The sequence below is a fragment of the Staurois parvus genome, unplaced genomic scaffold (assembly GCF_062004578.1).
Source record: "Staurois parvus isolate SC_StPar_1 unplaced genomic scaffold, SC_StPar_1.0 ptg000133l, whole genome shotgun sequence".
Taxonomy (NCBI): Eukaryota; Metazoa; Chordata; class Amphibia; order Anura; family Ranidae; genus Staurois; species Staurois parvus.
In genome coordinates this window covers 6828344-6844024 of record NW_028317929.1, presented here as the reverse complement: position 1 = coordinate 6844024, position 15681 = coordinate 6828344, and the positions used below count along the sequence as shown (strand labels likewise).

The 15681-nt window shown below is 40.6% G+C and overlaps 1 protein-coding gene across 5 annotated transcripts in view; it reads right to left on the bottom strand.

The window, feature by feature from the left end:
* PPP2R2B (protein phosphatase 2 regulatory subunit Bbeta) overlaps nucleotides 1–15681 on the bottom strand; it is a 496093-nt gene that overhangs the window by 108451 nt on the left and 371961 nt on the right. The window lies entirely within an intron of this gene.

Below are 15681 nucleotides of genomic sequence, written 5' to 3'. Positions count from 1 at the left end.
ACGTGCAATTTCATATCTCCGTATTATATTTCTGAGGTCTCCTGCAATTTTTTTCCACATTCTTTCTCTATCTTCATAGTGATGGAATCGAACTATTACGTCTCTTGGAATGTCTGATGATATTCCTGGCAGGCGTCAGTCTATGTATTCTTTCAATCTTCAAAGGATCTATGGCTAGTCTACCTATCATGGGGTTAAACACAATTTTTTCCTGGAGGTCCTCATGCGAATCTTCTGGCAGGCCCCGCACTCTTAGGTTATTTCTTCTCTCTCTATTTTCTTGATCCTCTAATTTAAAATGAGAGCTTCCTCTGATCTCTCCGCATCTCCCCCATCTGCATTTCTAGATCAATTATCCGCTGGGCCTGAGTCTCCATTTTCTCCTCCACTTCTTCAACCCTTGTTATTCATCCAAGATCTTTATGGATTACCGCCATTTCATTTTTCAGAGAGTTCTAATTTTGCAAACATTTCCACCATTTTTGTGGGGATCTGTGATGTTCCTTTCTGTTGTTCCGTGGTCTTTTGATCTTTTGCCAGCAATGTTTATTGATTCATTAGTCTCATTCTCTTCTCGTGTCCCGAAAGACAATCTGGACTGCTCACCGTCATATTTTCTACTTTCTCCCTGTTTCTCTATACTTTGTATCTCTGGGCTTTTTTCTTGTAATGGCATATATTTCTTTATTGTGCTGGTATTTATATTAGGTTGCAGGGTTTTTGTAAACCCTCCTTTTGCAGATCTATTCTTCATATTTGCTAAACTTAACCACTGATTTTCTACTCAATCAGGAAATTCTATTATCACACCTGACAAAAATCCCTCCATGTCTCTCCGGTAGCTTTTTCAGTCCCAGATCGCTTGCAAACAAATATGTTAACATCCGAACTTGGCACTGAGATTCCCCCCGCTCTTTGATCCCCCACCAATCAAGTATACATTCACTAGTAACAATAGCAATGCAAGTCCCGCAGACTCTCCTTTCTCATCTTGCAGGGTCTCTTGCAGGGGTCTGGGCAGGGGCTCAGGGTCCCTTTGCTTTCAGCTGTCTCCGGATCTCATGAAACGTTATGTTTTATTTTCCAAGCACTTAGATCATTTAGCACTTAATTTGCACAGCCTCGTGTGTTCTGATCCTCCTGGGGTCCTCATCAGCGTCGCCACCTTCCTCCTCTTACAGCGCTCCATTACACACAAGGGAGTGCCTCTGTCAGCCAGCACTGATCCCTCCAAGAGCTCCGGGATCCCAGCACTGACTCACTGCAGCCCTCTTCCGGGGCTCTTTTCCACCAGCAGCTGCCGCGTTTCTCTCACGAAATTCCGTGGACCCTGCCGGAACCACTGGCTGGGACAGTTGAGCTTTCAGGGGCAAGTCTAGAGAGATCTGGCTCAGGCACTCTTCATGTGGCGGGAGCTCCTGCAATCAGCAGTCTCCTTACGTCATGTTCAGGCCCCTCCCCCAGATCCTGCAGAAGGTGGATATTATGGGGTGGTCAGAGAGGCCTAATGAAAGTGCAAGGCTGAAAAAAGTTTTTTTCTTTTTTTTTTTAACACTTAAACCCTATGCCGGGAGCAGGGGGCAGGAGTAGGCATATATGTTCAGAGCCATACCCCATATTAGGAATCAGTGGGGAAACCTCATGCCAGATTCCAGGCAATATATAGGGATTTTTAAGAGTAAGTCAGGTGGGGATGGGGAGTAGGGAGGAGGTTCATAAGTTGAGTAGTCTATATCTCTTCCCATGTGAACAGAAAGAGAAGAGAAATATTAGATAGTCGTGAGCTTGATTAACCTAACGACATACAATGTGAAAGGTTTAAACTCTCCTACTAAAAGGCATAAAGTACTTAGGGAAATTCATCAACTTTCCACTGATGTAGTGTTTTTACAAGAGACATCTATCATATGATACTAATGTTAAATTATACTCGAGGTACTATCCAACTTGGTATTACACGGACTCACCAATAAAGAGGGCCAAAGGAGTAGTGATCGGGTTCTCAAAAAATGTGGGTTTTGATTTAAAGGAGAAACTAGTGGATCCAGAGTGCCGGTTTCTATGCCTAAGAGGGAAAATGCAAGGACAAAATAATACACTGGCTAATATTTATAGTTCGAATCAAAATCCATAAGTATTTATGTGCGGAGTGTTGGGAAAAATTATGGATTTTAAAAGGGTAGTCTTGTCTTGGCAGGAGAATTTAATATTTGTTTGGATCCATGGATGGATGCGTCTTCTAATGTGCAGAAAAGAGGAGGTAAAAAATTAAGAATGTTGAAAAAAGTTACATCAAAGTTAACTTATAGATACATGGAGGGTGAAACATCCCCAAGAGATTATTTCTTCTTTTCCATGGTGCATAGGTAGTATTCAAGGTTGGACTATATAAATGATCTATCATAGACAATTGGACCTATTGGCTAAATCTAATATAGAGATTATGACTATTTTAGGTCATGCTCCTGTCACGGCAAGACTAAAGGTGGGAGGAGATTGGAATAAAAGGGCTATGCGGAGATTAAATGAGATGCTTATAAAGGACCCTGAGGTGGAAAGAAGGTTGAGGAAGGAAATGGAGCAATTTTTTTTGTTAAACAAAACCGGAGAAGTTTCAGTAGCCACTTTGTGGGAGAGAAAAATAAAAGAGGTGACGGAGGAGTTATATGGTTTTGAGCAGGCACATAAAAAAAACAGGGTACGGAAATACACTTGAAGATTATACTTAAAAGAGAAGAGCTAAAAGACCTATTGGAGCAGGAAACAAGGAAGATATTTAACAGGGTTTCAAAGAAAAGATACCAGCAGGGAATAAGCCAGGTAAATACCTGATGAAAAAATATATAAGGAAAAGAAATCAAAGAATAATACTGAAAAGATTAAAGATGAAAAGAGAGAACTGGTTTATTCTACCACCGATATCGCTGTGTTCGAAAAATATTATAGCAGACTGTATGATATGGACTATAAGAATCAGGATGGTACAGAGGAAGTAAACAGGAAGAAAATGCAGGATTATTTAGAGGCTGCTGACCTGCCAAGAACATCAGAATAAAAATTAGCGTCTCTAGAAGAACAGATATCTCAAGACGACATTAATATGGCTCTGAAGAATACAATAGGAGGGAAAAGCCCATGACCCGATGGGTATACGGTGGGGTATTATAAGAAATGCAAAGATTTATCGGTCCTGAAACTCTGAACATACATGAAAGCTTTAGGAGAGGGAATGGGAATAGGAGGAATCGTTCCAAGCATATATAACAATTATCCTGAAAGAAGGAAAGGATAGTTCACAATGCGCTAGCTATTGACCTATATCTTTATTAAATACAGACACAAAATTGTTTGCGAAAGTGCTAGCTACTAGGTTAAAAGAGTTGATGCCGGAATGGATACATTTAGATCAAGTTGGTCTTAGGAATAGGAGCTAAGATATTAATGTGGATAAAGGAGCTTTATAATAGTCCATCGGCAGCGGTTAAGGAAAATGGGTCCCTCTGAGGGTTTTTTTACGATGTACATTCGCACCAGACAGGGATGCCCATTATTCCCGTTATTTGTTATATTCTTGGAATCTATGTTGGAGACGATAAGAAAGTGTAGATATCAGAGAAATTAAGACAGAACAGATAGACCAAAAGGTAGCGGTTTATGCAGATGATATGCGTTTTTATATTTTAAAACAATATGGAGAGCTTTCAAATCTGAAGATAAATCCCTCAAAGTCAGAGATCTTGAATATTAATGTTTCTAAGAAAGAGAGGCAGGCCCTACAAAATTATTTTCCATTCACATGGAGAGAGAAGGAATTGAGCTACTTAGGAATAAAGCTAACCCCTTCTATAAAGAACATATACCAGGTAAATTCTATTAATAAATTAAATAAAGGATGGACTGGAGACTCACAAGGGGTAGGGTCCCTTGGATTGGGCTTATAAACTTGGTTAAGATGGTGATAGTTCCAAAAATGTTTATAAATTCCATATGCTCCCAGTCTACATTCCAGGATACTTTTTTGGGATAATAAAAAAACAAATACTTAAATATATATGGGCTAACACGAAACCGAGAATTCGGTATGAAGTTTTGTGTAATAATAAAGAGAAAGGGGGATCAAATCTACCCAATATTAGGAATTATTATATTGCGGTGATGCTGTCATGAGTGGTATATTGGACATTTAATTCACAGGGGAAAAGTAGGGTTAAAATAGAGGGTATTTTTAGTAAAGCACGATTAGAGGTTATTTGGGTACCACGAAAGTTCTGTATTATAGATGAGATTAGTAGCACTTTGACACAGGTGGTGTTAAAATTATGGGATGGAATGCACAAGCAAATGGGTTGGAAGTAGAATTCATTGATTTCAATGGTGGGCACAGTGTTTTTCCCACCAGAGAAAGACAATATCTCGGGTAAATGGTTTAAAGATGGGGACACACGATCAAGGGATATATAGTAGTTAAGGGGACATTGTGCACTTTTCAAGACTTCGAGTAAAAAAAGAGTTATTTGTAGTATTAGATGAATTACGATTTTGTTTCCTCAACCACTGAGGATGCCGGAGGACATGCTCCCATTTTAAAAAATGTTGGGTGCTGGTACAGCTCCAAAACATGTCACTTTCAGGATATATAGGATTCTTATTGAATTGATGGGGGCAAGCCCTTCGGTATTCTTCGTGAAATGGGAAGGGGAACTGGGAACAAAAATGAGTGAACATAAAAATAAAATGTTTAAATTAACACAAGGGGCAATGAATATGAACACAGTTGAAATGAATTATAAATGTTTAACGTGATGGTATCTGACACTGAGTGTTGCACAAACAGCGAGTAGAAGTATCACCGGTATGTTGGAGAGGATGCGGATTTAAAGGAACAATGGCATTGGGTGGAACTGTCCAAAAATACAGGGGTTTTGGCAGGATATAATTTAACTTATTCAGGAAATTTTGGGGAATACTATACAGAAAAATCCATGGGTGTGCCTATTTTATAAGTCAGAGTCATCAGTGAAACATTATAAAAACAGTTTATTATATCATCTGATGAGTGCGGCAAAGGGACTCATTCCCAAATTCTGGCAGGAGCCCCCAAAAATGAGGGATTGATAGACAGGGTTGAATATTTAAATAAGATGGAGGAGCTGTACCACATAGATGAAAGACAAAATGGAAACGTTTAGAGAAGAATGGGGTAGATAAGACTAAGATATCTGAAAAATATACGGAAATAATGCGAGTCCCAGGTGATCTGAAGTAGAAGAATTTAATGGAACAGGAAAAGGACAGGCCGGAGAGAAAGAAAAAACTGGAAAGAAGAGGAACTGTAGGAAGAGATGATTAGAGAAGGGAAATAGATGTGGATTGGAATGATGGAAAGAAAAGGGAGGAGGTATATGGACTGTGGTTAGTTGAGGGGTGGGAGGTGGGGAGAAGGGAGTGGGAAATGTAGGTGAAATGTTTGTGTTTTGTATGAATATGCTATACTGTTGAGTTTTCCCTATTTTTCCTTTTGTAATGACAAATTTTATAAAAGATTTAAAATTAAAAAAAAAATAAAAAAAATCTACCAGACCTTTGGGATTTTAAGTGTGTGCGTGTTCGTGTGGGGCGGGGGTGGGGGAGACCAACTGCATGGGCACCCTCCACCTTCTAAAATCGAGATCTTATCCAAGCATGCAACCTGGCTGGTTTGGAAAGGTAAGTCAGCAATTGAGAGTCCATTCCTTCTCCACCACTCCTGGATCATACCAGGTCTCATGCTCTTTTGAACGTGGGGAGACCACCCTAGCAGATTCAACTGCCTTAAGTCTAGGTTCACACCTAAGCGTTTTCCACAGTGTTTTGGACTTTGTAAATAAGTAGCCTTATGTAGCAATTAAAAACAAAAAACAAAGAGCAAGGAGACCCACTGCTGTGATTTCAGAGATCAGCCCTCTCCAAGGGCAATTTCTTCAATATGCCCTTGTCAGAGCTCTCTCAACAGCTACCAACTGTGAGTGCCACACCTACATTAGCTGCATTACCCTCCTGGCAAAGCACCTTGTCCCTATGGTGATTGGAAAAGGGGTCTTTTCCTCACAACTTTGGCCTAGTGGATGTTCAGGTCTCCAGGAGGGACTTAAAAAAGGGAGCCTTAGACATCTCCCCCATGTGAATAAGGAGTAAACAGTACCCCCTGGTTACTCCTTCACAAAAAAATGATTTAGCAAATAAAAACTGACATTTGAAAAAAGTTAATTAAAGTGGTTCTGAATTCTATGCATGAAGGTAAAAAACCTTCTGTGTGCAGCATCCTCCCATCCCCCCCTAATACCTCCAGCGGTGTTCACTGGAGTCTCAGCTATTCCAGGACTCCCACTTCTCATTGGCTGAGAGAGAAGCAGAAGCCATTGGCTCCCACAGCCACTGAGCCAATGAGAAGAGAAAGGGGGTGAGGATGAGCCACGGTTCCGTGTGTGAATGGACACACGGAGCAGCGGGTGCCCCCATAGCAAGCTGCTTGCCGTAGGGGCACCTGACAGGAGGGAGGGGCCTGGAAAGCCTGCAGGGAACCCGAGAAGAGGAGGTTCCGGGCTGCTCTGTGCAGAACCACTGCACACAGCAGGTAAGTATAGACATTTTTTCTTAAAAAAAAACAAACAAACAAAACCAAAACAAGCCTTTAGAATCTCTTTTAAAAAAAGGATTCCCCAAGAAGTATACCACAAAATAGATCCAACATCAATCGCATTGTGCAGAGATATCAATGCAACCTCAATCACAATGAACAATGCCCTAATGATATAAACATGATTGGCAGGATGCTGGCTGCTACCTACATCATAGCAACCAATGATGTTGTGCGGCCGCCTGTGTCCAGGCAACTAATGATGCTTGCAGAATCATTTGCTATGGTACAGGTGACTGCAAGCATCCTAGCTACCAAACATGGGGAGGGGTGACCCTGAGGCAGAACTTGCAATTTAATGGCAGTAATGGATGACTTCAAAACAACAGATTTCATAGGTTCAGGCAGGCTAACTGGCTAAAACTGCCCATTTTGTTCACCCATTTGGTAACTAGTAAACCACCTTGGTTTGGGTTGAACTCAAGGTTGACCTGAACCTTAAGCTCATTCCTTAAGACTACTCATTTTACGTTCTATAAACAGGAAGAAAAACTAGCATGATGTACATTTACATGGAAATCAAATGTATATTTAGTTTGTTTTAAAACACACATTTGGTGCATTAAAAGAAGGGTTTACAAAAAACAAAAAAACCCCCAAAAAACAAAACAACCTGTTCCCTTATTGCCTTTGCACCGAGAACCAATTGATCAAAGACCACTGATAGCTCAGTTCTCCGCTCCACTCTGAGAAGAGAGGCGCGACTGTCAGGCTCTGGCTCTCTGCTCTGGCCCTCCAGCGATCACTGGAGCACTGGGCTAAGGAGAGGAGGGAGCGGCTGGTTCTGGCTCCCAGTGAGCAGCTGGGAGGCTAAGCCAGCTGATGGAGCAGACATTTGGGTGGATCCCAATTGTAAAGTTGGGGTCTTTCCCATGCTGTCAACTGAAAATGGGTCAAAGGAGTGCAAAATCAACTGCACTCCTGTGATCCACAGCAGAAACACAGCCAAAAAAAAAAAAAAACCTTTGGCCATACCTCTCCTTTAAATGTTATACACTATTTGACGGTAAAAGGAATACAGAAAAATGTTACCTAAATTCAGTAACCTATTTTCAGGTCATGGACTACAAAATGATGGAAAGTCTTTATTGAAACAATTAACATGGTTTGCAATTTGAATCTAGGACTAAAAAGATTAAACCCAAGATGGGTTGACAGACAAAAATCACACAATATTGATCAAAATTGATTTCTTTCTTCCACTTAACGAAATAGTGTGGAAAACAGTTCTGCTGCATTAAGCACAGCAAGTTCTGTCATAAACAACGACAATGCAATGTTTCTCCTCTGCAAGGACCCACTGAGAATAATATGGATTTATGGGGAGAAAAATAAAGCGTATGAAAATAATGTGCACACAAGAAGGTAGCCTCCAAGGAAAGGATCTATTCTTGTGAACACAAATTACTTTCCATCAATATAAGGAAGATTAAAAAAAAAAAAAGAATAATCACATTTCTTAACAATGTATTGTACTTCTATACACCAATAATAATAATAATAATAAAAAAAGCAAAACACTCGGTCATGGTATTCTGCGACTTGCACAATCCCGATGTACATGTAATGGATTTAGTCATTAAATGAAAAATTCAAAGAGAATTTTTTTTTTTTTTTACAGGTTAGCTGACTAATCATTTTATACAAACATTTTAAAATGAATGGTCAGAAACATTTGTACTCTTGGATTTTGTGTTTGTGCCAAATCAGCACTGAACATATTACATTTTGTTTTCTTTTTTTTTGTTACTATTTACAACAATTAAAAGAAAATACAATTTCATTTTAATGTTAACAATTCAAAACACTTCTGTTCTGTGCCAGGCTTATCAAACAGCAAAGGAATCCCCAGCCAGGGAACCATTTTCAGAGAAAGGACATTCTGGTCTTCCCTACTGAAAAATATTCACCATGATCACGTTTTCAAAATAGAAAACAGGTTTTCCTTTTGTAATATGACAAAAGCATGGTGGGACAGGGAATTCTAGAGTTTTACCTGCTTTGAAAAGCTAACAGGGCTCTTTGAGCACAATTTTTCACCTATTTCTTTAGCACATTAGCATTTTTTTAACCTAATGAAAACGCTTGGTGAATAAGGTGTTACATTTCTAGAGATATTTTTAGGGGTTAATACTTTCCATCTGATATAGTAAGCATTTTCCATCTGAAGGGATGCTCTTTGTATGCAGTATTTGAGATTTTCCACTTGTCAAAAATATAAGAACAGAATTTGATTATACAGAGTATGAATCTGTCCAGCTTGATCACTTACTAGGACCCAACAGGGTCCGTTTACATCATATTACATATTAAAATTTTATATATATATATATATATATATATATATATATATATATCTCTCACTGAATACATCAAAATGCATGTACATATGACATGCGTATGCTGTTCTTTTTTATGAACTTTGGAATGCATTTTTTCAGGTCATCTGTTCTAAAGTGTCTACGTCATTTAACCCATATCCTGCACAATAACGGTTGGTGGTGCTGTGATTAGGTAAAAGCGGACGGCTGCTGTGTAAAGTAAAGCTAGTCTTATACTTTGTACCACTTTACACCGACTCCCACCGACACCAACGACAGAACACTAGTCTTTCCACCGGCACCAACGACGGGGCACTAGTCCTCCCACCGGCACCAACGACGGGGCACTAGTCCTCCCACCGGCACCAACGACGGGGCACTATTCCTCCCACCGGCACCAACGGTGGGGCACTATTCCTCCCACCGCCACCAGCGCTGGGACACTATTCCTCCCACCGGGACCAACGGCGGGACACTATTCCTCCCACCGGGACCAACGGCGGGACACTATTCCTCCCACCGGGACCAACGGCGGGACACTATTCCTCCCACCGGGACCAACGGCGGGACACTATTCCTCCCACCGGGACCAACGGCGGGACACTATTCCTCCCACCGGGACCAACGGCGGGACACTATTCCTCCCACCGGGACCAACGGTGGGACACTATTCCTCCCACCGGGACCAACGGTGGGACACTATTCCTCCCACCAACACCAATGGTGGGACACTATTCCTCCCACCGACACCAACGCTGGGACACTATTACTCCCACCGACACCAATGGTGGGACACTATTCCTCCCACCGACACCAATGGTGGGATACTATTCCTACTGACATCAGAGATGGGGAACAATTTCTCCCGTTGATACCAATGATGAGGCACTATTTCTCCCACTAATACAAATAATGGTGCACTATTCCGTTCACTGACACCAATCGTGGGACACTATTCCTTCTACTGACAATGATGGGTTACTATTCCTTCCACCAACACCAATCATGTAATCTCTTTACTCCCACTGCCCTCCAAGCCTATGGCATTTTCTACTCCTACTGGCCACAGTCCAAACTCCCTAAAGTTTGAAGGGACCTTTTGTTTTGAAAGTTTGGAGACCCCTGCTCTACATGATCCAGCAGTTTCAATGTTTCAGTTCCTTAGCACTCTAAATTGCAAATAACATGGGGTTAGGGTTTTTGTGACAATAGCAGGAATGCACTTCTATTCTGAAAAGCTGTATACATTTGGAGCAGAAATTTGCCTAAGGGATATTCACTTTTCATGACAATCCTTAGTAAATTCTCAAATCTGCAAGCCTACACCAGTAATCCAGAAGGACAATGCTAAACCACCAAGTCACCAACCAGTCATTTCAGTGTCAGCAACATAAGGAGGTATGGTATGGAATCACCAGTAAGGTAGTCAGAATCCTTTACAAAGCACTGTCACTATAACCAGCACAGGCAGGTGACAGTATCTCTAACTACAATATATATATATATATATATATATATATATATATATATATAAAAATAAATCTTCATATTGGTTGACTAAAGGCTAACATTCTTCATTACTTTTAGTAAGAGAATTACAATTATGGTAAACATCTGTGGAGGAAACTACTGTCCCTTTATTAAACATGTACCGATTCTATAAAGGACCGAACTGCTAAAGACTTTAGTTCCTTATATCAGTCAAATTGCATTCATTGCCTCTCGTTAAGAAACCACTTTACTGGGACTACCACTTTAAAGGGAAATAAAATGAACAGAACATAAAGTTCACTCACTGATCCATAGACTATAAAGGGAACATGTATAGAAGAATTGATTATACACGGTAGTAACAGGTCATGAGATTCACACAGGGTCAATACGGTTTACGGCTTTAGTTGTTGAAACGTATATGACTTTTAAAACACAGTACATTCTGAAGAAAGCTTGGTCTTGTTTTAGGCCCTGTTCACACCAATGCATTTTTTAGTGGCTTTTGCAGAAAAACACTACAGTCCATTTAACATTGTATCCTATGAAACATGGTGGTGCATTTTTAGAAAGGGCCGGGGACTTTCTTGTAGCAAAAATGCTACTTTTTGCTTTAATTAAAAAAAAAAAAAAAAAAGTTCAATGAAGAGCTGCTGAAGGGCATGGTAGTGCATTTTTTACACGTTTTTACAGCGTTTTGCATTTTGTTCAGCATCACCATGGATGAAGAGAACCACAATGATTTTGCAGATATGCATTTTAATTATTTAATACGGACCATCACTGGACATTCTTTTATATGAAAGTACTCTTTTATAGTTCTAAAATGAAATATACTATACAATCGCACATTTAGTCCATTGGACTCTAGGCCACTCATACAATTCATGCAAACAATGCTGCTGCAGAAGGGCCCACTAAGACCCAGGGGCCTCTCTTCAGTCTTCATGTAGATCTGAATACTTCTCACTTCTACAGCAGGTGAGGAGCGGGAAGCATTTTAAAGAACCTATCCTTTCATCTGGTTTGTGATACATTGCCTCCTTCACTCCATGTGATGGTGCCAACACAACAAAAGGCTTCCTCTATTTTATTGTGACCTTATGTGGACTGGTAACAATGGGGCTATTTGCTGCTTGACATCAGCTGTATTTTAAGAACCATGGGGGACTTCGAAGAATCTTAAAGCTTATCTATATCTATTGGCGCTTTATAAATACTGTATAATAATAATAATAATAATAATATCTGGGTGGGCCACCTGGTTGGTGGGATTTGTTGCCAATGGTATTAAGAAAGATCATAAAGATGTTTCCTCCACCCTCCTCGCCCCCCCAGAGAAAGTGACAAATCATACCTATACCCATCTATCTGTTCACAGTGAAGTGTTTGAATGATTTTGGGCAGTGGTTGAGAATTTGAGGGGGTTAGGAAAGGCTCAAGGTTTTTAACCTGCATGCATTCTATTTACGAAGGTAAAAAAAAAAAGACCTGTGTGCAGCAGCCCCTCCAATACTTACCTGAGCCCATCCAGCTATCCAGTGATATGCACGACAGCTTCAGCCCCCCAGGGACTCTCCCTCCTCATTGGCTGTCAATCACAGCCAGTGAGCCAAAAAGGAGAAAGAGTGGGCAGGGCCAAGCCATGGATCTGTATGTGAAAAGTCACGCAGAGCAGTGGCCTGGGAGTGAGCCTGTTTGGATACCCCCATAGCAGGCGGTTTGCTCCGGGGGCACCAGGCAGAAGGGAGGGGCCAGGAGGACCGGCAGGGGACAAGAGAAGAGGTGGATTGGAGCTGCTCTGTGCAAAACCACTGCACAGAGCAAGTATAGCTTTTTTTAAACAAAAAAATTGCTTTTAATATCACTTTATGTTATAGAAATCTGTGTAAGGCATTTTTTTTAAATCCTGTCAAATTCAGAATTCAGGAACTGAATAACCAAATATGTCAAATAATATAAAAACTAGCTTGGAAACTAATTTAATAATGCAACATTTATATTGACATTTAATAGAATTACACGTGCCAATATTGTCACAAATATAAGCTACAAAAACATGTGCAAAAACAAGTGCAAGACATAACTATTCACCTTACCACTAAAAGGCTATATTTATTCTAGGGCACATTTAATGAATTCCAGTAGAAAATGTGAAAACATCAGGTTTTTTTTTTTTTTTTTTTAAATGGGGGCCATTAAAACCTCCTAAGCATAAACAAAACTTTTAGCTGCATTGTCTACTATTTAAAATATACCTTGCCATATCATTTATGTTAAAATCATTTTAAACATGAGATCTGATAAAAAAGCATTAAAAAAAAAAATATGAAAAAACATGCTACACGAATATAAAAATACCAACCATTACAGTCCAGACCGATATAAATTTAAATAAAACTGGGAGAGACAAGCACAACTCGTTGAGTCTTGGATTAATTGAGATTGTGACTGGACCATCGTGAAATCTTATAACAAAAATGATTTGATCCTACACCTGTGATAACGCGTTAATTATGGCAATAAGCACTGGGGCCTAGAGATGTTTTCCAAGAACAATCCTTCTCACTCAGAGAGAAAAGGAACAGCTGTTCCATGGTGTATCAAATCATGGCACTAGGTAAGATGGCACAATTAGAACTAAGTGATATAGATCATCAATGCTAGAGCGAATCAGCATCTGTGAATATAGGCTCTTATTAAGAGCTGCACTGCGGTAATTGTCAGCATTTTGTCAGGCAAGTTGCTGAGCATGCGGGTCTCCTTATAAAAGCCTTATAAGCCACTATCCTCAGATCACTGATTCCCACACTTCTTAGAATGGATCATTAGAAAGGTTGTCTGTGCTAAGCAATTATTACATGTAAACTGGCAAGACATTCCCTTTTCATGCATTTTGAAATGAACCAATATTTCTCTATACATTTAATGTTCATGAAAACTGATGCAGTTAGGCCCATCTACATCTTTAAAAAAATAAAAATAAAAGTATGATTGGGGGGGGGGGGGGAGCTCAAATACAGTAAAGTGGTAGGACACCTCCTAACAAAACCTTGACTGGTATGTGGATTGGATCCTGGGTGCTGCCATCTAGGTATGGGGATTGAATCCTGGGTGCTGCCGTCTTGGTATGGGGATTAGATCCTGGGTGCTGCCATCTGGGTATGGGGATTGAATCCTGGGTGCTGCCATCTTGGTATGGGGATTAGATCCTGGGTGCTGCCATCTGGGTATGGGGATTGAATCCTGGGTGCTGCCGTCTTGGTATAGGGATTAGATCCTGGGTGCTGCCATCTTGGTATGGGGATTGAATCCTGGGTGCTGCCATCTTGGTATGGGGATTAGATCCTGGGTTTTTCCATCTTGGTATGGGGATTAGATCCTGGGTGCTGCCATCTTGGTATGGGGATTGAATCCTGGGTGCTGCCATCTTGGTATGGGGATTAGATCCTGGGTTTTTCCATCTTGGTATGGGGATTAGATCCTGGGTGCTGCCATCTTTGCTAATGAAATAACACCAGGAGGCAGACCTCATTGAAAATAATTGCTTTCTGGGTGCCCTGATCATACCATAACTGCGGAGGTGTGCAGAAACACAAATTTTGGCTGGGGCTTTAAAGTGCCAAAAAGAGATTCTAAGCATGTATTTCTGGATTATGCCAAGCGCTTTGGACTTATGGACCGATAATACAGATTTCAAATCTATATGCAATAGTGCATTATTTGATATTACAGTGGAACTTCACTCTCTCAATCAACATTGACTGTTTTTAATTGCTATACTGCTAGCATTAGTCAATAGATAAGTAAATATGATATACTTTCCGATTTTAAAAACCTTTTTTAGATTTCTTCAGTTACGTCCTGGTTTCCAGGCCTAGGCAAATGAGTCCTACATCCCAGACGTCTTCAGGAGGGGTTTTCTCAGCTAAGCACACCCTCCTGCCTACATACCCGAGCTAATGGAAGATGGATTCCAAGAAGTAAATGCTACATGAATCATCTGCTCATGGCCAGAAATGCTAGGGGTGTTTTTCAAAGTGATGTCTCAGCATAATAAAGCGTGTAGATGGATGGATAGGGGAGTTTGCTTTCAATATTAAAAATAAACCACGTTTGAGGTACTCAGATGCAGTGTAGTCCTGCTTTAAAAATGAACCTTCACTTATTCGAGACACTTTGCCTAACTAAATTTTTTTGTGCTTTTACATTTTTCTTGTGTATTTACACAGCCGCTCTATGTCTATGGACAGACACAACTTGGCATGGGAGCAAGCCCGCACATCTGTCCCCATAGTAAGCAATTTGCTATGATGGTAGACACAAAAAAGCAGTGGAGAGCACTGGCGGGGGGACTCCAGAAGAGAAGGTCCAGAGCCACTCTGTGCAAAAGCACTGCACAGAGCAGGTAAGTATAACATGTTTATTATTTTAGAAAAGAAATCAAGCCCTTACAACCACTTTAACATAGCCCTAAAAGTTTATCCTTAATACTTAAAAAGAAAAAAAAACTGATTTATACTCGCCTAGTTGGATGTAGCATTGATCTGATTGCTGCATCTGTCCCCTGATGGCTCTTCACTGAAAACTGAGCAATCAAACACCGCTGATTGCTGAGGTCTCCTATCTGCTCCAAACAAAGAACCGTGACTTTCAGTCTCCAGCTCTCTGCTCTGCCCCTCCAGCACTCACTGGAATGCTAAGCTGTGGAGGGGGTGGAAGAGGCTGGCTTAGGCTCTCATTGGACTGCTGAGAAGCTGAGCCAGCTGCTGGTCCAAGCTTCTGGGTGAATCCCGACCATGTGGCCGGGAACTTTTCAGAGCTTGGACCAGCTCTGTGATGTCAGCAGGCTTTAGCTGAAAACATTTCCTAGGAGTGCAGAATGAACTGCACTCCTGTGATCCATAGGCAAAAGTACAGCCAAAAAAAAAGCTTTGGCTTTGGCTATACTTTTCTTCATTTTAACTTCACCTTTAACCATCACTCAATTATTTTTATTGGGTTAATCAAATTTCAATCAAGAAAATGCTTCTTAAAACTCTGGAAACATTGATCACAGAGAACCAGGCAATGAGCATTTTAAGACGGTAAATCAGTAATGGTGTCCTCCATATTTATCTCAGTACAGGTTTCCTTTATATGAATTCCTCGAATGAGAACTTACCTTACCGGGTGCTAGAGCTACCTCTTCTT